This window comes from Megascapheus bottae, chromosome 17, assembly GCF_031878675.1.
Source record: "Megascapheus bottae isolate mThoBot1 chromosome 17, mThoBot2.hap1, whole genome shotgun sequence".
NCBI lineage: Eukaryota > Metazoa > Chordata > Mammalia > Rodentia > Geomyidae > Megascapheus > Megascapheus bottae.
Window position 1 is genome coordinate 18,861,367 of NC_143525.1, and position 25,603 is coordinate 18,886,969.

The window sequence follows — 25,603 nt, forward strand, 5'->3', positions numbered from 1 at the left end:
AGCTGGGGTTTGGTCCCAAGTCCATGGTCTTGAATCACATGCTAGTGAAAACAGAGTTGAGTTTTATACAACAGACTAACATATTGTCAGCACTTAGGGAGTGTGTGAAAATTCAATTTTCCTTCTTCTTAAGGTTCCCTTATAAAGAAAAGGTGTGTGCTTGGGCAGCAAGAGTGAAACCAGTGGGGACAGGCAGAGAGGCAGAAGTAGAATGCAACCTCCCCCACCCCCCCAAGCCCAATGCTCTTCTAGGTTCCCCCATCTCAGATGGGGGTTGGAGAGGACTGGAATGTCCCCACCCACCACATGTCCTCCTTCTCTGTGATGTCCCGGAAAAGGAGGCATTCCCAGACTCCCAGACAGAGGAGGAAGGGAAGGATTGGGGAAGGCAGGGGGAGGGGCCATCACACACTGAAGCCTTTGTGGGGTTCCCAAGGGGCTAGGTGGAAACACTTCATATATCAAGTGTGTGTGTCCCTCCCTGGGGAGGTGGGGCAGGAAGGAGGGAGGAGAGGCTGAGTGGTCCAGCCAGGCTCAGGGGCCTGAAATAGGAAACACTCCTCTGTAACCTGAGATGGCTGAGAATGGGCCTCCAGAACCTTTCTTGGGAGACTGACTTGTTCTGTGCTTCTGAGAGCTCCACTCAAGAGCCTTTGACTCCTCTTCTCTAGGCCTCTGTTTATTCAGGGGGCAGAAACATGCCCCCCCCACTCCTTCCAGAACCCTGTGCTCTGGCTGCCAGCCTCTATTCCCCTCCCCACAACACACTCCTTACTCCCTAACTCCCTGCTCCTCCCCAGCCAGATCTCCCCAAATCCTCCATCCATCACGAAAATCATCATGCACTTCCTCCTGTCTGCTTATATTTATCCATCCATTCCTTTAATTCATCTGAGGATGGAACTCAGAGTCTCTAACATGTCAGGTGAACACTCTATCAAGGAATTATAACTCCCCCACCCCCCTGGCCCAGTCCACTTTATCCTCATCATCCTCCCTTTTTTTGAGGTATGGAGGAGTAGGTACTAAAGTTGGAACTCAGGACCTTGTGCTTGCTAGGCAGGTGATCTACTCTTTGACTCACGTCCCTGGCTATTGTTGCTTTGGTTATTTATCAAGTAAGGGTTCTTCTTCCAACTTGGGCCCAGCAGAATGACTCCTGCAAAAAAGAAAAAGGTGATGAAAAGAAGGGCTCTTCTGCCATCAACAACGTGGTGACCTAAGAATACACAATCAACATTTACAAGCACATCCAAGGAGTGGGTGCTGTCCCTGAACGCTTCTACTCCAGGCTAGCACTCTACAATTTTGAGCCAAGTGTTGCTTCCAGTTTGCTAATGGTTAATTGGAGATAAGAGTCTCAAGGATTTTTCTACCTGGGCTAGCTTTGAACCACCATCCTCAGCCTCCCGAGTAGCCAGGATTACAGACATGAGCCACCGCCACCAGTGCTTGACTCATCTGGGAAAATTTTGTTGGCTCGTTGAAGATAAGAGTTTCTGGATTTATTTGCTGGGTCACTTTTAGTGGGGATCCTGCAACTCAGTCCAACTAGGAGATTAGCTCTTTATGGTATCAAATATATCAGTTTGGGGCTAGGAATATAGCTTAGTTGTAGAATACCTGCCTTGCATGCATGAGGCCCTGAGTTCCATCTCTAACACAGGAAAAAAAAAAGAAAAAAAAGAAAAGCTGGTTTTGAAGATGGAGAGGTTATTTCCAGGCCTTCCGAATTCTCACATCCTGGAGGAAACTCCCAATTAGGCTCATCTGCCTACTGTTGGGAGAGTCCATATAGCAGAGCACTCACTTGATTTTGTTTTCGTTTTGCTGGTACTGGGGCTTGTACTCTGGGCCTGAGTGCTGTCCCAGCACTCTTTTGTGCAAGGCTAGTACTCTACCACTTTGAGGTACAGTGTCATTTCTGGTTTTCTAGTGGCTAATTGGAGATCGGTCTCATGGACTTTCCTGCCCAGGCTGATTTTGAACCTTGATTCTCAGATCTCAGGCTCCCGAGGAAATAGGATTACAGGCATAAGCAAGATGTTCACTTGTGCCTGGCCAAGTTCCTAAACAGAAATTCCTAGTAAAAAGCAAAAACCAAAAAACCTAGCTCTTGGTTCACAAGTATATGCAAAAATGTAGGAGATTCATTTGGGTGCCAGTGGCCCAAACCTGTAATCCTACTCAGGAGGCTGAGATCTGAGGATCAGGGTTCAAAGCCAGCCTGAGTACAAAAGGACCTGAGACTCTTATCTCCAGTTAACCTCTAGAAAACGGGAAGTAGGGCTTGGCTCAAGAGTGTGGTGGTAGCCTTGAGCTGAAGAGCTGAGGGATAATGCTGAGTTCAAGCCCCATGACCCAGTACTTGTACCAAAATAAAAAAATTATATCATCTATCTATCTATCTATCTATCTATCTATCTATCTATCTATCTATCTAGAGAGAAATTCAGACTCAGACCTTTTCCTATTGTCCCACATCATTAACTATAGTTGAGTCCACTCCTAGTCTATCTCCATCTCTTCCAAGGGGGTCTCTTTGCAACACCTCTAAAATATTTTTCAGTGGGAGAAACTAACAGATGGCTTCTTGTGTTCTAAAAGTTCTCTTTGTCTGGGACACAGAGAGAACAGGTGGCCAGTGAAGCAGGCAGGAAGCTCCCTTTCTCTCCATGTGTTCACCCTGAGGCACTGGGAATGGTTACAGGAAGGAGAGAATCTGCTACAACCTGCAGAAACTCACAGGGAAAGAAGGTACAGAGGCCAGAGCCAAATGGGCCAAATGGAAGAAGCCTGATTCTGGGTTCAGCTAATCAGATGAGAAGGAAAGGGCAGTCCAAAGCAGAAGAGGCTTTCATGTGTGGAAAGAGCTAGGGACCAGCCCACCAGACCAGATAGAGTTGCTAGAATGGCCACAAAGAGAGTGGAGAGCTGTTTGCTTGGACTGTAAAATGAGGGCCGGATGGTAGAGAGGGGTAGTATGGCTTTGATACCCCAGAGTCCAGACTGAAAGGTCTGGCATGAGTTTGAGGGGAATAGAGGCTTCTCTGCAGGACCCGGAGTAGAAGAGGCAGCCTCATTTCTGCCCATGTATGCTCCAGGTGGAGGCAGGCAGGTGGAGTCACCTGGAGGCAGTCGCCATAGAAATCTTTCTCTGCTACCAAAGTAGTATCTTTAAAACCCAAGTGCCCTAGTGGCCCCTCCTGTCTCCTACCCCCAGCCAGGAACAGCAGAGCCATCTCTGAAATAAACACCATGTAAGAACAACAACCCCCAGAAACTCCAAGGGAGCTTTGATGTCGGGGCCAAGGATTTTGACTAAACAAACTGGAAGCGATTTAGGCTAAGAAAAGCTGGGTGTCTGCTCTGGGGAATTGAATCAGGATGCCACTGATGAGGGACTCTCATCTCCACCCCTCTCATTCCTCTTTTCCCTATCCAACCAGCCACTTGGGACGTCAGAGACCAGTCCACAGAGACCAAGTATGTGCACCTCCCATTTGTCTCCTTCCTTGCTCCATGGATCACTAAGGACATCATGTCTACCCAGCCAGTGCTTTGTAGTATCATCACTGTACTCTCCAGGGGGCAGTCCAGTGACTCTAGGAGTTCATTACTCTGTTCCAGCATCCAGTGGCAGTTGTACATCAGGCAGGTAAGATAGATGATATTCAACACGCTTGTGGATTACACAAATGAATTAGCAGTAGAAGGAATTGTGGAGAGTTAATGACCCTGCTCTACCATATGACTCAGTTTCCTATGAGTGAAGGTAATATCCAGGAAATAAGTACTTCACTCACACACACACACATACACACACATACACACACACACATATGTAAAACTGTATGTATCTAGACACTACTAAAATCTAAGCATCTGGAGGGAGAGGCAGGAGAATCTTGAGTTCTAAGCCAACATAGCAAGACTATTAAACATACATACAAAGAAAAAAAAAAAAAGCAGGGGCCGGGAGTTTGGCTTAGTGGTAGAGTGCTTGCCAAGCATGCATGAAAACCTGGGTTCGATTCCTCGGTACCATATACATAGAAAAGGCCAGAAGGGGTGCTGTGGCTCAAATGATAGAGTACTGGTATTGATGAAAGCCTAAGGACAATGCTCAGGCCCTGAATTCAAGCCCCAAGACTGGAAAAAAACAAAAACAAAAACAAATCTGAGTGCCCATGGTTCTTGCCTGTAATCCTAGTTACTTAGGAGGCTGAGAACAAGGAATAACACTTCATAGCTAACCCAAGCAGCAAGTCCATAAGACTCTTTTTCTCCAGTTAACCAGCAACAGGCTGGGAGTGAAGTTGTGGCTCAAGTGATAAAATCCTAGTCTTGAACTAAAAAAATAAGAAACAGTGCTCAGACCCTGACTTCAAGCCCTGCTACTGGCATATACACACATGCATGCACATGTGCACATATACACAAAGTAGGGCTCAGGATGCAGCTCAAAGATAAGAGTGCATGTTTAGTGTGTGCAAGGTTGTGGGATCAAATCCACAAAATCCTATATGAGAAGGTAGATAGCCTGGGGTCTTACATGCTGCAAATACACAAAATTTGCATAGGAAAACTGTGTGTAGTGGGGTTAGAAGAAAGGGCTAGATTCTCCTTCCAGAATGGAGACTGAGGCAGGAAGGCTGCAGGAGGTGGCCCCTGCCCAGCTTGGGGACCTTGGAGTAAGCTGAACCATTTTGGAACTAATTCCCAGCTTTAGCTCTGCCTTTTTTTTTTTTTTTTTTTTTTTTTGCCAGTCCTGGGCTTGAGCTCAGGGCCTGAGCACTGTCCTTGAACTTTCTCAAGGCTAGAGCTCTACCACTTGAGCCTCAGCACCACTTCTGGCTTTTTTTTCTATATGTGGTACCGAGGAATCGAACCCGGGTCTTCATGCATGCTAGGCAAGCACTTTAACCACTAGGCCAAACTCCCGGCCCCAGCTCTGCCTTTTTATTTTTTCTTTTTGGCCAGTCTTGATGCTTGAAGTAAGGGCCTGAGCACTGTCCTTGGGCTTTTTCCTCAGGGCTAGTGCTCTGCCACTTGAGCCACAGTGCCACTTCTGACTTTTCTATGTATGTGGTACCAAGGAATTGAACCCAGGTCTTCGTGCATGCTAGGCAAGCATTCTACCACTAGTCCAAACTCCTGGCCCCTAGCTATACCTTTTCTTTTTTTTGCCAGTCATGGGCTTGAGCTCAGGGCCTGAGCACTGTCCTTGGATTTTCTCAAGGTTAGAGCTCTTCCACTTCAGCCTCAGCACCATTTCTGGCTTTTTTCTATGTATGTGGTACCGAGGAATCCAACCCAGGTCTTCATGCATGCTAGGCAAGCACTCTACCACTAGGCCAAACTTCTGGCCCTAGCTATACCTTTAAGAAAGCCCCTCTTCCCTGCACACAGGTCCTCTTTATGGGCTCTGACTGTACTAGGAATGTCTCCTATTACACCCTAAAGACCTTCCTATTTTGTTTTGCTTTATTTTCAATCTTAATTATTGTTTTACATTTAATCACCAAGTCTTGAGTAACTAGATCCTAAAAGGCTGATGAGATCTATCTAAGCTGGACTGATTCTCACAAAAGGCAACAACAGGATCCAAGGGACCCCCTCACAGAGGCTCAGGCATATACTTAAATATTTCCTTACATATACACGCCATGCTGAGTCCAAGACAGCAACAAAGGAGGAAGAAGGAACATAGGTATCAACATACCTGCACATGCATGCTGTTTCAATCACAAGTGTATTCACATTCACACACATTCAGGCACACACCCACACCCACACATGGACTCACAGGATGCCTGATGATTATATTTCAAATTTCACCTCCCAACCTAAGCCTCCCCCCCAAAATCTGTCTCCAATTATCTGGCCTGGGTTGGGAGCCACAGGAAATCCATGGCTGCCTCTGTCCTCTGGGGGAGAACCCAGGATTTCAGCCATTTCCCCATTTGGGGGAAACAAGCCTTCGCCCATGGCCTGCTTCTTTCAGCCTTCAAGACAGGGGTTGGAGAGTGTGGGAGGGAGGAAGAGGAGGTGGGGCAGGGGGCCGAGGTGCTGAACTCAGCCTGAAAACAGCCTGGGGAGCCTGAGCCCTGAGTATGAATCTTGGTTCTTTGTCTCCAAAGTACTGAACAGGACAAGGGTACCTGGAGGGAACCTGGAAAGCAATAATGACCCTGGACATCAACCTCATGGGAGTGACAAGGCAGCATAATGGAACAATCTCTACATTTACAGTCAGAAGCCCTGGACTTGACTTACAAATCCATAGTGAGCCAGGGGCTAGTGATCCTTGGATCTTTGTTTAGAGACAGGCAGAGACGGTGGCAGCACCAGGCCAGAGCAGTTGTGAGTGGTCAGGAGCCACTACCTGGGGATCTGGTAAAGCAGTTTCTTATAGTTTAAGTTCTTCTACCAGATGGGAGTTCTCAGATATCAAACTAGTCTTCCCTTCAGACAGAGAGTTGTGGACCATCTTTGAGACATTCCAGTCAGGTCTTGTCCCAAGAATCAGCTGAGTGGCCAGCTGGAATTGGAGCTAGCAGTAATTTAGCAGCTCTTTCCTGTGCCCTGGAAGTAGGAAAATCTTGTTTGATATCTAGACCTGTATGAATAGAATCTTTGAGCCAGTCACTGATAGATCATGCTTATGATTACCATAGCTACTCAGATAGCTGAGATCTATAGGATTGAAGTTTGAAGCTAGCCTAGGCAGAAACATCTGCTAAAATGCATCTCCAAACTAATCAGCAAAATACCAGATTGGCTCAAATAGCAGAGTATCCACCTAGCAAGTCTAAAGCCCTGAGTTCAAACCTGGTACCAGCAAAACAAAACAAAATCCAGAAAATCCAAAGTCAGAGCTGATGCAGTTGATGGAAACAGAATGACTAGGAGAAACCTGAGGGGGGAAAGAGGGGAAAGCAATGAGAGCAAAGGTCTATGTGCACACCAAGAGCTCTAGCAACAGGCCTCAGGGAGGGAGCACATGACCACAGGGTTTCTTAAGGTCCCTGTTTGGTTCTTAGTAACTCCAAAGCCTGGGTTCAGGTCCCTATGTGGGTCAGGATAGCCCCAAGCACCAAATCTTCAGGCAGGTGGGTAGCTCAGATGGCATCTTCTCTCTTAGAAAGCCCCCAAACAAGTTGTTTCCTATCTGAAGGCACCTAACACATAATCTTCAAACATGTAGGTTCCTCAGTGTGGGGATAAAAAGAGTGTGAATGGGGGCCAGGAGTGTAGCCTAGTGGTAGAGTGCTCGCCTAGCATGCATAAATCCCTAGGTTCAATTCTTCAGAAAAAGCCAGAAGTGGCAGAGCACTAGCCTTGAGCAAAAATGTGTCCAAGGACAGTGTTCAGTCCCTGAGTTCAAGTCCCAGAACTAGCAAACAAAAAGAAAAGGGGGGTATGAAACAGGAATCAAGAGGTGGTCCTAACTTCATTTGTCCCCCAGTCTTCAGAGGATCACTCACAGTTCCAGCAAGCAGCCTCCTCTGAAGGCTGAGCCTGAGGACTCCTTCCCGACAGAAGTGGTGGGAATGAGTCACAGTCTAACCATGTTATCTGTCAAGTGCTGCCCTGCCCACTCCCTGCTCCCCAAGCCGGCTGTGATTACAGCCTCTTGCCTTCATGAAGCTTGGATCCTCCTGGTGCTGGTCCAGGGTGTTCTTCACCCCTACAGCCTGTGGTCACCATGCTGGGAGCTTTTCTGTACATTCGTCATGGCTCTGGCTGCATTCATCACTGTTACTATAGTTGATCTAAAAGGAAGCTCAGTCAAAGAGAATGAGCAGACGAGGAAAATGTTGAAACATGGAGGAACTTTTCCAAAAAACTTGCATCCAGAAGTCAGGATATTAAGAATTAGGGCAGGAGAAGCAAAAGACAAGGAGCTAAGGAGGTGTGTGACAAAGAAGGCCAAGTTGCTATGGTGTTAGACACAAGTTTAGAGTGTTTATATTAAACACTTCAAAACAATTGAATTGGTGCTGGGCAGTGGCTCACACCTATAATCCCAGCTACTCAGGAGTCTGAGGTCTAAGGATTGTGCCCACATCCAGAGTTCAAGCCCAGGACCAGCAAAAAATAAAAAAAATTAAAAAAAGGGTTATACATTTCAAAAGAGTAAATGTGTAAACCTGAAAGGTGTGGTAGCATATGCCCGTAGTCCCAAGTACTTGGCATTTTGAGGCAGGAGGGTCACTCAAGTCAGGAGTTCAAGGCTAGCCTGAGTAATATAGTAAGACCCAATTTCAAAATATAAAGTACAGCTATGCATGATGGTTCATGCCTATAATCCCAGCTAGTTGGAAGGCTAAGATTAAGAGGATTGAAGTGGGAGGCCAGCCCTGGCCTTATCTAAATCAAATGCTGGGCTCAGTGACATCTGCTGTCATCCTAGCTACCTTGGAGACTGAGATAAGGAGGACTTCAGTTTCAGGTGTAAGACTATACCTCAAAGAAAGAAGCCAGGTGTGGTGTCATCCCAGTTTATCAAGAAGTAAAAAAATAGGAGGCTTTTGGTATAGGGGCATACCTGTACAAAAAGAGAGACAAACAAAAACCAACAAGACACACAGACAGACATCAATAGGAGGGGCAGGGAGGGAGGTAAATGGAGAGAGAAAGAGAGAGAGAAATATTGAAGCTTTTTTTCCCCTTTGGTGCCAGCCCTGGGGCTTGAACTCAGAGCCTAGGCACTGTCCTTCAGTTCATTTTTGCTCAAGACTAGTGCTCTATCACTTGAGCCTCAGCTCCACTTCTGGCTTTTTAGTGATTAATTGGCAATAAGAGTCTCCTAGACTTTTCTGCCTAGGGCTAGCTTTGAACCTGGACCTCAGATCTCAGCCTGCTCAGTAGCTAGCATTATAGGCATGAACTTGCTGCCTCCAAGTTTGAACTTAAAGTAACAGGTACCTGGGAAGAGGGGTAAGTTGGAATTGGACCTATTCTCATAGACCCTAGCACTCAGTCTCTACAATGGACATCCTGAACCATCACCTATTACTTCCTCTCCAGATTCAGAAAACACTTTCCTTGTGATATACCTTCTGCAAGCAGCCTTTGTGTCTATGCTCACTGTATCCTTTCAGGTTTGGTTTTTAACTCCCATGTTAATTTATGCTATTTTGACCTTTTGTAAATTTTTTTTCTTCTTTAGTATTGGGGTATGAATTCAGGGTTTTGTGCTTACTAGGCAGGTACTCTATCACTTGACCCACAATCTTTAGCATCTTTTTTTTTTTGTTTGTCCATCATGGGGCTTGAACTCGTATCTGGGCACTATCCCTGAACTCCTTTGGCTCAAGGCTAGTGCTCTACACTTTGAGCCACAGCTCCACTTTCAGTTCTTGGGTGATCCTTAGATCTCAGTCTCCTTAGTAGCTAGAATTACAGGCATGAACCACCAGCACCCGGTTCTTACGTATTTTTTTTAAGCCTCGGTAAACCCATCCTACAATAATGTAGGATACAAATAATATTTTTGAAATAGAGTTTTCAGAAACAATCTCTTTAATTTTTTTTTCTTTCAAGGCTCAGGAAAGCCCAGTTGAAAATAGAGCAGGTGCAGATGTTTCCATTTTTAGGTTAAGGTAGATTGAGGTGTCTGGTCAGATCATCTGGCTATTGAAGTAAATCACAGGTATTCTATATCCCACTCACAGGCCCTGTTGTTTCCTCTGGAGGAAGACTAGGTAGGCTTCCTCAGGCCTTGTCATTTATGTATCACTACCCCATAATGCACAGAAGCCTTTGGCAGGGAAGTGTCTATACCTATCTGCTCATTACAGGAAATCCAGGGCTACAGTGGTGAGAGATAGCTTTTCATTTCTCCTTCTCCAGCAGCATCCTTCCAAAACCTCAAAGTGAGCAAATGTTCTTCTGGTCAGTTAAGTCACCCAGCCATGCTTCCTCCTCTCAGATAAAGGACACATGGGACAGTTTCTCCTATGTATGGGTATAGGTTTCTACAGCTTTCTGGAGAGTTTATGTGTATGTATGGGGTCAAGAGAGACACAGGGTGTGGCTCAGGGCCTCATTATCTTCTGGCTTTAGAGGACTGTTCTGATAGAGTTGAGAAAAGATACCTCTTTTGTGGCAGAGCAGGTGACAAGTCCCAGATGCTTCCCATTTCTATTCAAAGCAGAAAAGGGGTCTAGCTGAGGGGTAGGTAGTTGAGTGCCATGTCTGAGATTCTGAATTTTATCCCAAGCATGGTCAAAGTAAACAGGGGGAGGGAGTGGAAGTGGGAGGTGTTAGCCTTGGGGCATCTCCAACTTTAGGGTGACTCATTATTCAGCATTGATCAATAGGTAATACAAAGATGAGACACGCCTCTCTGGGCTTTCCAACTGAGACGGAGCCAGAATTAGAGCTTAGAAGCTGCCTAGGGATCTGTATCATCATCTGGGAACAGTTAGGAGTTATGTTTGAAAAGGACTTTATATTCCGTGTGTGTGTGTGTGTGTGTGTGTGTGTGTGTGTGTGTGTCTTTCTCTCTAAACAAATGGCATGTGGAAAGAGGGAGATTGAGAAGGGCCTGAGTGAGGGAAGTGAGTGAAAAGAAGCCTGTTCTGGGCAGAGGCAGCATGGTGCATGCTGAGGCATGGGGTGGCAATGTGGGCTTCAAGGAATAGTGAGTAATTTGGTAAGGCTGAAGGGTGAGGTAGTGGAAAAAAGGACTAGAAAGGTAGACGGGAGCCATATTAGAAAGACCCTTAAATTCCAAGCTAAAGAATTTGCACTTCATTTAGTAGACCATAGGGAACCTTATAGATGACTGGATTAGAAGTGCATTTTAGGAGTGAAACTCTGGGCCAGATAGCCTTGGGGAAGGTGAACAGAAGTCCCTATAGTCAAGCCTGTAGAGAACGAGATAGGCTCTTTTGGTGACAAGTGCTTTTTTTTTTTTTTTGCCAGTCCTGGGCTTGAGCTCAGGGCCTGAACCCTGTCCTTGGACTTTCTCAAGGCTAGAGCTCTACTATTTGAGCCTCAGCACCACTTCCAGCTTTTTTCTATGCATGTGGTGCCGAGGAATCGAACCCTAGTCTTCGTGCATGCTAGGCAAGCACTCTACCACTAGGCCAAACTCCCGGCCCAAGTGCTTTTATTTTTAGTTGTCTACAACTTGAGCCACCACTTCACTTCTAGCTTTTTGGTGTTTAAATCAGAGATATGGGTTTCACAGACTTTTCTGCCTGGACTGGCTTTGAAACATGATCCTCAGATCTCAGCTTCTAAGTACCTAGGATTACAGGCTTGAGCCTGGCTGGCTGATGGCAGGAAAAGTCATTCTGAATTCCTGTCTGTAAACAGGGAAAGAAGAGATTCTGGGGAAGGTGGTCAAGGAGCAGGTTTTTGCAATGGCAGGTCAGGGATTACCAAGTTGTTGTGAAGTGCTTTGGACGGCAAAGAAAGGCATACTTGAGAAATAGTTCAGAGATTTCCCTTTGGAGTAGATAAAGTAGATCTTAACCTTTCTCAGTTCCACTTTAAATATTACAGTGAGGACTTTTTTTTTTTGTGGGTCTTAGGGCTTGAAATAGACTTGGACACTCTCTCTGAGCTCTTCAGCTCAAGGCTACCACCCTACCTTTGAGCCAAGCCCCACTTCCTGTTTTCTAGAGGTTAATTGGAGATAAGAGTCTCAGGTCCTTTTGTGCCTGAGCTGGCTTTGAACCTTGATTCTTAGATCTCAGCCTTCTGAGTAGCTAGGATTAGAGGTGTGACCCACTGCACCCAGCTACAATGAGGACATTTTATGTCTAGCTACACCAAGTATCTAGGAATAAAAGTTTCTATCAGCCAGTCATGAAGCAAATATATCCTGGGCATAGATGAGGGTACTATTCTAAAAGCTGGACCAGCTTAGACGCAGAGATTGGAGCACAGACTGACTCACTGGACTATGAGTCTGGGAAGCATAGTGACTTAAGGCTGATTCTGATGACACAATACATGTCCCCTGCCTCTCAGCTTTTCTTTTTTTTTTTGCCAGTCCTGGGCTTGAGCTCAGGGCCTGAGCACTGTCCTTGGACTTTCTCAAGGCTAGAGCTCTACCACTTGAGCCTCAGCACCACTTCTGGCTTTTTTCTATGTATGTGGTACCGAGGAACCGAACCCGGGTCTTCATGCATGCTAGGCAAGCACTTTAACCACTAGGCCAAACTCCCGGCCCCATCTCAGCTTTTCTTAATTGGGTTATAGGAGTTAGTATTGAGACTAAAAAGGGTAAGAAACCACATTTTCCTCAGTAGGGCAAGGTCTGGTTATTACTGCTTGACTTGGTGAAGCCATGGCCTAGCAATGAATATGATTCCTGGAAGAGAGCACAAAGTATAGAGTAGGTGAAAAATGACAGCAAAAGGTGGGTTAGTGGCAACTGGAGGAGAAGGCCACAATATAGAGCCTTCCCAGTGAAGGGTACCTGCTAAGTATCTATGGATCAAATGAATGAATTTCAGAGGTCAGGAAAACACTCATTATTAAAGAAATGCAATTGAAGCTGGGTGCTGATAGCTTATGACTATAATGCTAGCTACTCAAGAAGCTAAGATCTTAAGCTCAAGCCAGCCAGCTGGTTCTAAGCCAGCCTGGGCAGGAAAGTCCATGAGACTCTCATCTCAAATTAACCACCAAAAAGCTGGAAGTAAAGATGTGGCACAAGCAACAGCTTAGAAGCAGTGTCCAGGCCCTAACTTCAAGTTCCAGGACCTGTACACACACACACAAACACAAAAATACAAACCCACAATTGAACCAGGTTCTCATGCCTATAATCCTAACTATTCAGGAGACTTTGAAAATCAAGTTTGTAAGTCCAGCTAGGCAAATTTAGAGATTTGCATCTCCAATTAACCAGCAAAAAGTCAAAGTGGATGCACAGCTCAAGTGGTAGAATACCTACTAGCACATGAGGAAAAAGACAAAAGAAAGTATGAAGCCTAGAGTTCAAGTCCTAGTACCAACACTAAGTAAATAAATAGAGATTGAAGCAAGAAATCATCATCATCTATGCCACAGGCAAAGATCAGAAAGTATGCTAAGTCTGTGTGTGGGTAAAGCGCTGTGATGCAGCTGTGAGTGGGAAGTGTCTGTTATTGTCGTTTAGCAATATTGATCTACATTACAATGTCCACATGCAATCTGCAAGCAAACAATTTCACTTCTGGGAATCTACCTTGTAGAAATGCCCATGTACAAAATGATCTCTGTGCAAGTATATTTATTGATCTAAGTATGAGTGACCTAGAAATATTGTTTTGTATGTATTTATTACAATGTGTGCCTCTGTGTGTATGTGTGTATGTATGTGTCCTGGTACTGGGACATGAACTCAAGCCTTAAGCTCTTGTTTGGCTTTTCCACTCAAAGCTGGCCTCTATTACTAAGCCATACCTCCACTTCCGGATTTTTACTAGTTGATTGGAAATGTGAGTCTCACAGACTTAACTGGCTTCAAACTTCCATCCTTAGATCTCAACCTCCTAAGTAGGTAGGTTTATGGGTATGAACCATTAGCACCCAGCTATAGCTGTGCTCTTAACTGTACAAGATAGAAATAATAGAGGACTGGGAAAATTGATTCTGATTTTTCATTTGATTAAGTATTATGAATTACAGTATAGCTTAATTTGCAAGGCAAATTGTCTTTGAAAAATTATAAGTATAGAAATAGGATGATGAGATTTATCTGAAGAATAAAAACAATGTGTACACATTTACTATCTGTGTGGAGAAAAAAATATATTTGCTTGTATAGGTATAGACTATCTCAAGAATGGTGTGCCCGAGGAAGAGAAACCCGGAGTTAGGGGAGTGATACACTGTATACTCATTTTTACCTCTTTGGTTCTATGCTATGTAAACTAGTATTTACTAATATAATAAATAAATGAACTATAAACAAAGAAGAGAAAATCTGTGAGTTGTCGGGTTCCTCTAGAGCTCCAAGTGTGAGTCCACAGCGCCCCCTGCTGCTTTTTTGTGAGCACACACTGTGCAAGGAGTATTTGAGGGGTCAAGGTGACAAAGAAGATAGGGAATGGAAAGGACTATCCACTTCTTTAAACAAAGACAGAGCCTGGCGCCAATGGCTCCAGCCTGTAATTCTAGCTACTCAGGAGGCTGAGATCTGAAGATTGAAGTTCAAAGCCAGGGAGGACATGAAAGTCTATTAGATTCCCATCTTTAATTAACCAATATAAAGCTACAAGTGGCAGTCCACTCTCTGGTTTCAAGCCACAGTACCAAAAGAGAGAAAAGGAAGGGAGGGAGGGAGGGAGGGAGAGAGAGGATGGAGTGATAAATGAGGAGACTGGGGCAGGGCAGGATGAACATAAGGCATAGGAAACAGGCAATTCTGGGTTTCAGCACTAACTTCTCTAGCCACACATGACCCTCTTAATAACTCTCTGTTCTTACCCTGTAAATTGAGCCACTAATGCCTACCCTTAGGGCTGTTGTGAGGATCAAACAGGATACTGAACATGAACAGTGTTTTAGAATTGAAAAGGTGTCATAAAATGCTAAGGGATTATCTTAACTATTCTTTCCATTTTATGAGGTAATAAGATGTAGTATAGGGTAGTGGTTAAGACTTGGTCTGTGCAGTCAGAATTGCTAAACCCACCTCCACCACCCACTGTCTGTGTTGATCTATGGTAAGTGCTTCATTCAGAGATCTCTGTTTTTCATCTGTGAAATTAGATTAATAATAACATTTTCATAGGATTGTTATAAGGATTAAGTGAAGACATAAAACCTTTTATATAGTGTCTGGCTCACCCTGAGTGTTATGTAGGTATTTATTACTGAGGCCTTCTCATACATATGTAACAACTACATACATTGTATAGGTGTTTGATATGTGTGAGCATGTAGTCCCAATTTACATGTAAAGAAACTGAGGCCTAGAGAGTAGCTGTGGCAACCAAAACCATCCAACTAATGAGTGGTAATAATTCTCCCTCCAAAGAACCTTATGGACACAAGTACTCTAGTTTAGAGAGTAGCGTGGTAGGGGTGTGTTTAATTGTTATAACCCAAATTGGAGTTAGTTGTAGGTGGAGGATGCAAGAAGAGTGATTTGAGGAAAAGAAATTTTAGAGAAAGGAAGACTTGGAGAAGGACAGGGTATACGAGGAGCTAGAGGGGCCTGCGAGGCCTATGGGAACAGATCTCATACTACTAGGAATCCAAGTGAGAATTAGGGGTACAGGACCCTGGAAGAACTTTAAAAGATCAAGGATGGGGACTTTTTAGTCACGCTCTAAGAAGATAAAGAAATGACAACATGATGATGATAATTAGCATCCTCACTATGAATATTTCCCTCTAGGTACCAGTGATCACACCTATAATTCTAGCTACTCAAGAAGAATGCTGCCGGGTATGGTGGCTCATACCTGTAATCCTAGCTATGCAGGAGGCTGAGATCTGAGTATCTCGGTTCAAAGCCAGCCTGGGCACTAAAATCCATTAGATTCTTATCTCCAATTAACCACCAGAAAACCAGAAGTGGTGCAGTAGGGGTAGGTCAGTAGCCTTGAGCTGAAGAGCTCAGGGACAGATCCAGGCCCAGAGTTAAGCCCCACCACCAACCAACCAAACAAACAAAAAAAAGATGCTAAGATCAGAGGTTCAAGGCAGAAAAGTTCAAGAGACTCCATCTTCAAAGTAACTAAAAAAAAAGCTAGGCTAGAGATATAGCTCTAATTATAGATCACTGGACAAGCAAGCAAACCCAGCAAGTATAAAACCCTGAGTTTAAACTCTGATACAAGAAAAAAAATCCCAAGGTATAATGGAAAGAGTACTGTATTGTATTACTATACCCAGGCTATAAACCAGAGAATTCAAAAGCTATTTGTTAGTTGAGTGCCCTTCTGCGGATGACTAAACCTTCTTAGGCTCTGTTTTCAAAACAGGTATGCTAAGACTTAGCTGGCAGGGTAGCTTCAGAAATGAAGTTAGGTGGCAATGAACATGAAAGTCAAATGCAGGGCCTGGTATTATGTGGGTATTCTCCAGCATTAGCTGAATTAAAGTTGATTATCTCTCTGTAGGGCATTAAGACAGAGAAATTTGAGGAGTCCTGGGATGGGAAGCCAGCTGTTGCCAAAGGATTTGGAATCTAGCTGGAGAAAAACAGCAGAGGCATAAAATATTTAAAGAAGTAAATAAATGTCATCATGGTACACTCCAAGCATTTAGATATGAGCAGACAGTCAGGCACCAGTGACTCATACCTCGCTTCTCAGGAGGCTGAGATCTGAAGATTATCCCTAACTGATGTAGCCTTGAGGGATCTTGGTGAATGGAGAAGGATAAGGTGAAGCCCAGGTGAAGAAGAGCAGAGGGTGCATGTTTGCCAAGAAAAAAGTGAGCAGAATAACTGCCTGAAAGTGCCTACTTCATCAGGTACCATGACTGGGCCTTTCCTAAACATCCTCAGTCTTGATCCTCCTTGGGAGGGGTTTATCTCTAAGTCCATTTGATAAACAAGAATACAAAAAGATAAACAGCTTACTAAAGAGCACCTTAAATAAAAGAATCAAAATCCAAACACAAAATACTGACTACAAAATCCATAGAAAGAAATATCCATCAAGCCGGGCATGGTGGCTCATGTCTGTTATTCTAGCTACTCAGGAGGCTGAGATCTGAGGATCAAGGTTCAAAGCCAGCCTGGCACAAAACAAGACTCTAATCTCCAATTAACCTGTAGAAAGCAGGAAGTGGGGCTTGGTTTAAGGGTAGGGTGGTAGTCTAGAGCTGAAGAGCTCAGGGACAGTCCCAGGCCGAGTTCAAGCCCCATGACCCACAAAAAAGAGAAAGAAAGAAAGAAAGAAAGAAAGAAAGAAAGAAAGAAAGAAAGAAAGAAAGAAAGAAAGAAAGAAAGAAAGAAAGAAAGAGAGAGAAAAAAAAAATTGTTTTCCGGGGCCGGGAGTTTGGCCTAGTGGTAGAGTGCTTGCCTAGCATGCACGAAGGCCCGGGTTCGATTCCTTGGTACCATATACATAGAAAAAAGCCAGAAGTGGTGCTGTGGCTCAAGTGGTAGAGCTCTAGCCTTGAGAAAGTCCAAGGACAGTGCTCAGGCCCTGAGCTCAAGCCCAGGACTGGCAAAAAAAAAAAAATCTGTTTTCCTTTCTCATTTATTCATTCATCTCACTCAACTAATATATATGTAATACAACTAATATATAAATATATTTAACATTCATGTGTAGTATATAAACATTTATATATAAACACATATTTATATAATTATTATGCAATTCTAATATAACAGAATCATATAAATATATAAATGTTGTTTTGCAGATTAATTAATAATTAATTTTTGCCTGTACCTAGACTTCAACTAAAGGCTTCATGCTTGTTCTCACTTATTTATCTGGTGTGCTACCATTTGAGCCACGGCTCTGTCTTTTTGCTGATTAATTGAAGATTGAGTCTTGTGGACTTTTCTACTTGGACTGTTTTCAAAATGCAATGCTCTGGGACTCAGCTTTCCGAGCAGCTAGATTACAGGTGTGAACTACTGGCTCAGCTTAACTTGGATTTCTTGGGTATTTAGTAGGTGGTAGAAAATGGATAGGTGATGGCAAGCAAAAACAGACACAATCCCTGCTTTAACGGAGTGAAGGAGCTTTGTGAAGGAGAAGGAATGCCCAGGGAGTCTAGAGAAGTATCATAATCCTTCCCAGAAAGACTCTTACACCTCACATTAGAAACAACTAGAAGTGCAGCAGAAAATCCCTGTTGTCTAAGAAAGAACATTCTATACACTGTGTGTAGCAGGACTACAGTCACTAAGAAGAGACACAGAAACAAACTTCAGCCATCCTAAGGCTGTTGATAACTCAGACTGGGGAGGGGGCACAGAAGTATATGCAGGGAGAACATGGAAGTATATTACAGTAGCAGAAGCATGAGAGTTGGTGATATGATGAATTTAGTATAAGGAGGGGAGAGAAAGTATGGGCAAAGTTGACTTAGAGGTCAAGAAATGGCATTTCTGAAAGTGGAAGAATTGAAGCAGGAACAATTTGGAATCACAGAAGTCTACAGATTGGGTGGTTTTTTTTTTTGTTTTTGCCAGTCCTGGGCTTGGGTTCAGGGCCTGAGCACTGTCCTTGGACTTTCTCAAGGCTTAGCACTCTACCACTTGAGCCTCAGCACCACTTCCGGCTTTTTTCTATGTACGTGGTACCGAGGAATCGAACCTGGGTCTTCGTGCATGCTAGGCAAGCACTCTACCACTAGGCCAAACTCCCGGCCCCCAGATTGGGTGTTTTATGGAAACATGCACAAAGAAAAGGCAAGGATACAAATATATCTTAAGAATATTCAATCCGTTATAAAGATAAGTCAGTTTGTAGCTGTTGCTGTTGCGTCTTTTTGCTTCTGTTTTATAGTACTGGGATTTGGACCCTGGCCCTCACATTTAAGCACTTGAGCAAAGCCTTTAGACTATTTTAGTTTTTGGTTTTTGAGTGCAACCTCTCTATGTTACCAAAGCTGGGTTCAAACTTACCAACCTTAGGAGACATAGCCTTCCAAGTAGCTGAGATTATAGGTATGAAACACAGCACCTGGTTTAATAAATTTGTAGACTATAAACGTAAGTGAGAAATTTTAAGGTGATTAAACAAAATGTCTGTTAGACATCGGCAAAAGTCATAGGATGTGTTAAGTATTTGTGTTTAAAGCAGATAGAAAAGACCAAGAATTACTCTTTAAAAAGCCAGTCATTGGTGGCTCACACCTGTAATCCTAGCTACTCAGAAGGCTATGATCTGAGGACCAACATTCAAAGTTAAAGCAAGAAAATCCATGAGACTTATCTCCAATTAACACCAAAACAAACAAACAAAAAAAACCTCAGAAATGAGTGTCATTGAGTCAGGCACTGGTGGCCCACACCTGTAATCCTAGCTATTCAGGAGGCTGAGATCTGAGAATCACAGTTGGAAACCAGCCAGGTAAATAAAGTCTACAAGACTTTTTTTTTTCTTTTTGGTGGGTCATGGGCACTGTCCCTGAGCTCTTCAGCTTAAGGCTGCTGCCCAGCCCCTGGCCCTGAGCATTGTCCCTGAGCTCTTCAGCTCAAGGCTACCACCCTACCTTTGAGCCAAGCCCCACTTCCCACTTTATAGAGGTTAATTGAAGATAAGAGTCTTAGGTTCTTTTGTGCTCGGGCTGGCTTTGAACTTTGATCCTCAGATCTCAGCCTCATGAATAGCTAGAATTATAGGTGTGAGCCTCCACGCCTGGCTTACAAGACTCTTATCTACAATTGAAAAAAAAAAAAAACAGAAGTGCAGTGGTGGCTCAATTAGTAGAGTGCCAACTTCAAGTGAAAAAGCTAAGAGACAGCACTCAGACCTTGAGTTCAAGCCTAGTACTGATGAGGGGAAGGGAAAGGACGGGAGAGGAGGGAAAAAAGCAGGATGAGAGTCTTAAGGACCTAAACCAGTGTAGGAACATTAAAAATAAAAAGGATGGGCTGTATTTTTGGAGATTTTCTGAAGGAAACATCAGTAGATTTGGTGACTCACTAGATTTACCCAGAGCATGTGGGTAGAATAAAAGTCCACTCAAGGTTTTAAATGTATATGGCTGAGTTAGTGGCAGAACCAAGGAATAAAATAGAAAAATAAAATAAACTGGCTTGGAGATAAAAGCTGTGGTTTCAGCTTAGTTCATTGGAGATACCCAGGGGGATTCTACTGGAACAATACCTTGGCATTGATTGATCTTTTCCATTCCACAGAACCATTTAATCTCCAAGTTCTACTGTTCTTTTCCATTACAATGTCTCATCTCTGTCCCTCATTTTCTCTTATCTAGTCTCTGCCATCTCTCTCACATCTTAGGTTATTACAATAACCATATTCCTAGTGTCTGGCTCACAGACATTTTAACCTTTTGACATCCTAGACAAGGTAAGTGCAGTTCAAGTAATTGTTTCACATCCACAAAATGGTTTGTTATGCCTTTGCTCTGTTTTGATCATTGTGAATGGCTAGGATAGAGACCTTTCTAACTTTACTTATTTATTTATTTTTGCCAGTCCTGGGGTTTGAACTCAGGGCCTGGGTACTGTCCTGGGACACATTTTGCTTAAGGCTAGTGCTCTGCCACTTGAGCTGCAGCGCCACTTCCGGCTTTCTCTATGTATGTGGTACTGAGGAATCGAACCCAGGGCTTCATGAATGCTCTAGCCTTGAGAAAGTCCAAGGACAGGGCTCAGGCCCTGAGCTCAAGCCCGGGATTGGCAAAAAAAAAAAAAAAAAAAGGCAGTTAATAAGTGTCAATCCTTTTACCATCCTTTTACCATGATTTAATCATGATAATCACTTCTTGCTTTCCAAAGTTTTATACAGCTAAGTGATAACTCAATAGTTCATAGCAAACTGTAACTATGATATCACAAAAATTGTATGAGCAGCTGGGTGCTGGTGGCTCATGCCTGTAATTCTACTCAGGATGTTGAGACCTAAGGATCACAGTTCAAAGCCAGCCTGAGAATGAATGTCTGTGAGACTCTTATCTCCAGTTAACCACCAGAAATCCAGAAGTGATGCTGTGGCTTAAGTGGTAGAGCACTAGCCTTGAGCTAAAGAGCTCAGGGACAGCGCCCAGTCCCAGAGTCCAAGCCTCAGAAATGGCAAACAAATGAACAAAAAATTATGAGCAAACAGGAACAATATATCATTATTAACGCCCTTTTTTCTTTTTAGCAGGTAAAGGATTTTTTTTTTTTTTTTTTTTGCCAGTCCTGGGCGTAAGCTCAGGGCCTGAGTGCTGTCCTTGGATTTTTTTCTCTCAAGGATAGAACTCTACCACTTGAGGCTCAGCACCACTTCTGGCTTTTTCTAAGTATGTGGTACCAAGGAATCGAACCCGGGCCTTTGTGCATGCTAGGCAAGCACTCTACCACTAGGCCAAACTCCCGGCCCGCAGGTAAAGGATTTTACAAGGATCAAGGGACTTGGCTGGGAAAGGGGCTACAATACCTCCTAAGGGTCCTTGCTTACCTGATCTCCTTGCCTACCAATTCCAGTCCACAGTCTACTTGAATCCAGGACTATATGGGCCTAAGCACAGCCTGTCTTCCTGAGGCAAAGTTTGGGCTGGGTATGTCCAACCAATTAGGATTTGTCCAAACATTCCAGCCCTGCTTCCATATTTAAAAGCCCATGTGGTCTTTGTCCTATCTATTTTCCTTTCCATTTTAAAATGTGAGTCTCTTCTAAGAGAAATCCAACCCATGTGTTTCTGATTCATTTAAACTTAATTTCTCCAACAAGGGCTCTCTGAGTTCCCCACATTTTCTAGATGACGGGAAATACGGAGAGGCCAAAAATAGGCAGCTGGGAAGATATGGAGCTTAGGCCTTCCCTTAAATCCCCCCCCTTAGAAAAATGATGCCACTCAACTTCATAGCAGAGGCCAAACCTGGCTCCAATTCTAAATTCCAGCTCCAGGTCTAGCTGAGGTGAAGGTTATAACACTTGGGCCAGCCAGTGTAGGATTACAGCCAGCACCAACAACATGATAAACCAATGAACTTGATCTTTGAAAGCTTGGCAAGACATGTAGTCAGGGCCATGTGTAGGAAAGCAATGGTGCTTCCTGATTATCCCAATTATATACCTTGGCAGAAGGGCTTCAGTGCTCCGAGGCCCATGTGACTATACTATTTAAGTAAACACACAATCCAGGACAACCCATAGAAGTGCTGTGTACTCAGGCACAGGGGGGTTTGAAGCTGAGATCTGACCATTAAGCTTGGGGACTTCATCTCTGGAAATATCAACAATAAAACTTCACCTCTAAGATTGTTGAAAGAAATAAATGAAGCTGGATATGGTGACACATACCTATGGATATTTACTGGGGCTGGAACTCAAGGCCTGGGCACTGTCCCTTAGCTTTTTCACTCAAGATGGACACTCTACTTATCTGTAGAGGTTGGCTTCAAACCTCAATTCTCAGGTCTCAGCCTCCTGAGTAGCTAGGATTTCAAGTGAGAGCCACTGGTTCCCAGCTTGCAAGTCATTTTTATGTAAAAAAAAATTCTTTTAAATTAAAAAACTCAATTATATACTGCTTTTGTGTGTATCAAACTCTATTAAACCTAGAAGGACACATACCAAACTATTTACAGTAAATACTCCCAGAAGGGGGCCGGGAATTTGGCCTAGTGGTAGAGCACTTGCCTAGCATACATGAAGACCCAGCTTCAATTCTTCAGTACCACGTACATACAAAAGCCAGAAGTGGTGCTGTGGCTCAAGTGGTAGAGTTCAACCCTGGGAAAATCCAAGGACAATGTTCAAGTCCTAAGTTCAAGCCCCAAGACTGGCCAAAAAAAAAAAATACTCGCAGAAGGGACAGAGAAAAACTTATATTTCATTTTGTACATTTCAATGTTTTCTTTAAATGTTTTACAGCCAGCACATACTTCTTGTATAATAAAACAATTAAAATTGAGGCTCAGTCATAAATTATAGCATTCAAATAAACACTGCAAAGCCATCTAAAAGGATATATGTGCCTGTACACACACACACACACACACACACACACACACACACACACACACATATATATATATATATATATTTTTTTTTTGCCAGTCCTGGGCTTGAGCTCAGGGCCTGAGCACTGTCCTTGGACTTTCTCAAGGCTAGAGCTCTACCACTTGAGCCTCAGCACCACTTTCAGCTTTTTTTTTTTCTATGTATGTGGTACCGAGGAATCGAACCCGGGTCTTCATGCATGCTAGGCAAGCACTTTAACCACTAGGCCAAACTCCCAGCCCACACACATATATTTTTAAAGACCAGGCCTGGAGTTTGGCCTATTGGTAGATTGCTTACCTAGCATGCACAAAGACCTGGGTTCAATTCCTCGGTACCACATACATAGAAAAAGCTGGAAATGGTGCTGTGACTCAAATGGTAGAGCTCTAGCTTTGAGAAAGCCCAAGGACAGCACTTAGGCCCAGGACTGGCAAAAAAATAAATAAATAAATAAAGATCTTCCTTGAAGTAGAGCTGTGGCTCAAAGTGGTAGAGTGCTAGACTTGAGCAAAATAAACTTAGGGACAGCACTCAGGCCCTGAGTTCAAGTCCCGTGATGACCACCACCACCAATAAAAAAGATTTAGTTGAGCATTAGTGGCTCATGACTGTAATTATAGCTACTCAAGAGGCTGAGATGTGAGGATTACCCTGAGGTTAAGCCCCATAACCGACAGAAAATGGTGGAAATAGGGCCTAATGGTAGAGTGCTTGCCTAGCATATAAGAAGACCTGGGTTTGATTCCTTGGTAACACATACACAGAAAAAGCCAGAAGTGGTACTGTGGCTCAAGTGGTAGAGTGCTAGCCTTGAAAAAGCCGAAGGACAGTGTTCAGGCTCTGAGTTCAAGCCCAGGGACTGGCAAAAAAAAAAATTACATAAGGGGGCTGGGAATATGGCTTACTGGTAGAGTACTTGCCTAGCATGCACAAAGCCCTGGGTTCTATTTCTCAGTACCACATAAACAGAAAAAGCTGCATATGGTTCTGTGGCTCAAGTGGTAGAGGTCAGCTTTGAGCAAAAGACGCTCAGGGACAGTGCTTAGGCTCCGAGTTTAAGCCCCAGGACTGGCCAAAAAAAAAAATGCAAAAGGAAACGATTGTTCAAAACTCTTCCTTTTTTTTTTTTTTTTTGCCAGTCTTGGGCTTGAGCTCAGGGCCTGAGCACTGTCCTTGGATTTTCTCAAGGCTAGAACTCCACCACTTGAGCCTCAGCACCACTTCTGGCTTTTTTCTATGTATGTGGTACTGAGGAATCGAACCTGGGTCTTCATGCATGCTAGGCAAGCACTTTAACCACTAGGCCAAACTCCCAGCCCCTCAAAACTCTTCTCTGGGGGGGCCGGGAGTTTGGTCTAGTGATAGAGTGCTTGCCTAGCATGCACGAAGACCCAGGTTCAATTCCTCAGTACCACATATATAGAAAAAAAAAAAAGCCAGAAGTGGTGCTGAGGCTCAAGTGGTAGAACTCTAGCCTTGAGAAAGTCCAAGGACAGTGCTCAGACCCTGAGCTCAAGCCCAGGACTGGCAAAAACAAACAAACAAAAAAAACAAAAAAACCTCTTCTGTGGGAGAACGAACCCTATTGAAATCAGTAATGTCTGTGGTTATCTGTGTGTGAGTGTGCCAGTACTGGCGCTTGAACTCAAGGCTTTCCACTCTGGCTTGGCTTTTTAGCTTCAGTCCTGACTCTAGCCATTTGAGCTACACCTCCACTTCCAGCTTTTTTTTTTTTTTTAATTGGAGATAAAAGTCTCTTGAATTTGTCTGTCTGGGCTGACTTCCAACCTCCATCACCTCTAACCTCTTAGTTTCCTGAATAGCTAGGATTACAGGCGCCATAACAGTAATTTTAACAGTGCCATAAAGAAACCTAATTGGTACAGCCCCAACACTCAGTCAGCTTGCTGGACACAAAATAGACATCTGAATTATTAGAATGACTGCCCCCCCCAACTTGTCCTATTTCCATTTTTGCTTCAGTTTAAAAAAACAACTTCAACTGAGGACTACTCAAGTTATTATTATTAATTTTCTTGGTCAAACTGAGGTTTAAACTCAGTCAAGGTCTTACACTTAATAGGCAAGTAGTTTACTTGTTTTGATTTTAAATATAAAAAGGGGGAAAGGTGGGGCAGTGAGGCCTGTGGTGTATGCCTGTAATCCTAGCTATGCAGGAGGCTAAGATTTGGGGACTGCAGTTCAAAGCCAGTCCAGGCAGAAAGTCCGGCAGACGCCTTATCCCCAATTATTTACCAAAAAGCTGGAAGTGGAACTCGGACTCAAATGGTAGAGTGCTGGCCTTGTGAGTTCAAGCCCTAGGGCTAGCAAAAAACAAAATAAAACAAAACAACAACAAAAAACCAAAATTAAAGCCTGTGGCTGGGTGTTTGGCCTAGTGGTAGAGTGTGCATGCCCGGGTTCGATTCTTCAGGACCACATACAAAGAAAAAGCCACAAGTGGTGCCATGGTTCAAGTGGCAGAGCGCTGGCCTTGCGCTAAAAGTGTCCAAAGACAGTGCTCAGGCCCTGAGTTCAAGCCCAGGACTGGCAAAAATAAATAAATAAAATATCTGTGTTCTATCTTTACTGTTTGAAAACGCCCACAAACAACAACAAAACTTGTATTTCGGACACTACCTCCAGACGGACTGGCGATGTAAACGGCTTGTCAGGTGCTGCGATGGATCTATGTGGGGGGAATTAAAATCTCGTAAACTTCAAGGGTTACGTTGACACCCTAATCCTTTCATTCCCCCCGTACCCCGAAACCTGGGCCTAGCCCCGTCCCGGGCTTTCTCCCAACACCCTCGTGCTTGGGAAGTGGCTCCTTGACCCCTGAAAACCCGGGCAGATCTGCTGGTGTCTGGGCGGCCCCCAAAGGATTCTGGGAACTAGGGTCTGCCCGAGAGACAAACACGAAGACCAAAATGTTACCTCCGAGGCCGCGGCCTCCGAGAGCCTCTTGTTGCTGAGCGACTTCCCAA

At 43.9% G+C, this 25,603-nt stretch overlaps 1 long non-coding RNA gene across 1 annotated transcript; it reads right to left on the bottom strand.

Moving 5' to 3' along the window:
- Positions 1 to 820: 820 nt before the first annotated feature.
- Positions 821 to 25,497, bottom strand: LOC150051249 (uncharacterized). The gene is made up of 3 exons (XR_016538304.1): positions 25,257 to 25,497; positions 7,644 to 7,778; positions 821 to 1,159 (listed from the first exon to the last, which is right to left on the bottom strand). It is a non-coding gene; the product is annotated as an uncharacterized LOC150051249 (long non-coding RNA).
- Between the last annotated feature and the right edge of the window lie 106 nt (positions 25,498 to 25,603).